Source organism: Mustela nigripes, chromosome 8, assembly GCF_022355385.1.
Source record: "Mustela nigripes isolate SB6536 chromosome 8, MUSNIG.SB6536, whole genome shotgun sequence".
NCBI lineage: Eukaryota > Metazoa > Chordata > Mammalia > Carnivora > Mustelidae > Mustela > Mustela nigripes.
Window position 1 is genome coordinate 39,147,387 of NC_081564.1, and position 2,575 is coordinate 39,149,961.

The window sequence follows — 2,575 nt, forward strand, 5'->3', positions numbered from 1 at the left end:
TTGTTGTTGTTGAGTTGGAGACTTTTTATTTGCAGCAAATATAATCAGATGCATATAGGGTAGTCTCAGGTAGAAGTTGGAAGTCATGTAGTTTTATGCATTGTATTTAGCAACACATAAGGTTGACATAAAGGAAAAAAGAAAGGATACAAACCAACAACAGCAAAAAAAAAAACAACAAAGTAGAAAGCACTCTTCTGACCCAGTACAAACATGGCCTTCTATGCGGCTGAATTGCAGTTCTGGTCAGTGAAGAGGTAATTAAACTCAATAAGGCCCAGAGATCTGTGGAATAGGGAACCAACTACAGAAGTACAATCTGGTCACCATTTGCATCAGTATTTCCCTATAGCACTTTAAGTATTTAAGACATCTGGAATATATTTTGGTATTTAATCTAATTTTGTTTTTTCCCAAATGGTTATCCAGTTCTCAACATCACTGATTGAATAATTCATTCTGTCATCCATCCTAATTTGAAAAGCTACTTTCTTTTTTAAAATATGTTTAAATCTTAAATGAATCTGAGACTGTTTCTCGTTTACCTGGTCTACTCTATTATTTTATTTATTCTTGTACCACAGAATTACATTATTTTAACTATTGTAGCTTTATAATATCTGGGGAAAGTGTCTATTAATTGATTCCCACTATTCAGTCCTACTTCTTCATTATAGTAATAATTCCTCATCCTCAGTTTTAGTGGAACATGTATCTGTGGCTGGGAGCTATAGATGACAGCTTGCCTGGCAGACTGGTGTGGTGACATGACCAGGATGAAGCCCACAGTCGATGGAAATTAAGTGCAGCTTCCAGGCCATCTCCTTATAGACAAATCTACTTGTCCTGGACTCTCCTGTGGTCTAGAATATGGACGTGGAGGTTAGCCAGCTTCTACCAAGTGGAAAAGGATATAAATCCAAATAATAGCAGCATAAGGTGAAAGAAATCTTCTGGTTCCTGAATAACTGGAGTACGCTTCATCATAACACTGAACCACTTACCTCAAGACAGTTTGGGGAGATTTAAGAACACTTCTATTTTAGACACGAACAGACATTTCTGCAAAGAAGATATCCAAATGGCCAACAGACACATGAAAAAGTCTTCAACATCATTCAGCATTAGGGAAATACAAATCAAAACTACAGTGAGATATCACCTCACACCCATCAGAATGGCTAAAATTAATAAGTCAGAAAACGGCAAGGTGTTGGCGAGGATGCTTAGAAAGGGAAATCCTCCTACACTATTGGTGGGAATGCAAGCTGGTGCAGCCACTCTGGAAAACAGTATGGAGGTTCCTCAAAAAGTTGAAAATAGAGCTATGGTATGACCCAGCAATTGCATCACTGGGTATTTACCTCAAAGATACAAATGTAGTGATCCATAGGGGCATGTGTACCCCAATGTTTATAGCAGCAATATCCACAATAGCCAAACTATGGAAAAAACCTAGATGTCCATCAACGGATGAATGGATAAAGATGTGGTATGTGTTCACACACACACACACACACACACACACAAATACTATGCAGCCATCAGAAAAACCTAGATTTTCTCATTTGCAACAATGGGGTTGGAATTAGAGGGTATTTTGCTAAGCGAAATAAGTCAATCAGAGAAAAACAATTATTGTATGATCTTACTGATATGAGGAATTTGGAAACAAGATGGGGGATCATAGGGGAAGGGAGGGAAAGATGAAACAAGACAAAACCAGAGAGGGAGACAAACCATAAGAGACTCTTAATCTCAGGAAACAAACTGAGGGTTGCTGGAGGGGAGGGGGTTGGGAGGGATGGAGTGGTTGGGTGATGGACATTGGGGAGGGTATGTGCTATGGTGAGTGCTGTGAATTCTGTAAGACTGATGAATCACAGACCTGTACCCCTGAAACAAATAATACATTATATGTTAATTAAAAAAAACCTTCTATTGTATTTGAGCCCAATAGTGTGTGTCTCTTTGCCAAAACCTAATTAACAAATGGCTGTTAAGAGTGACTATTTTTCCTATTCCAAATGTAATGTACGTCAGCTGTAGAAAATTCAGAATTCAGTGAGCAAAAAAGAAGAAATACACAATATTTCTTCATAATTACACAATGATACAATTATTACAGAATTGAATATTTGGGGGTATGTATTTCTATTGTCTGTGGTGATTTCTATAGTGATATATAAATATACAGATAGACAATAGATATTTATAATCACATAGTTATGTAGAAATGAATGTATATTCATATAACATAAATGGATTACACTCCATATGTTGATTGTAATATATTTTTTGTACCTAACGGTGCATATGGTGAACTTTCCCATGTTATGAAATATTCCTCTGGATATAGTATAATTTATTTAACAAACCATTCATTGTTGGACATCTAGATTCTACAGATTTTTAACCATCATAAATAATGTTGAAATAAAGACTTTTGTAGAAATGTATTTGTGTTCATCCATGATGACAGGATAAATTCCAACATGTGAGATTTCTTGGTCAAGGAATATGTAAAATTCTATTATTGATTTTTTTTTTTTGCAGGCACTGTCAAGTTGCCCTT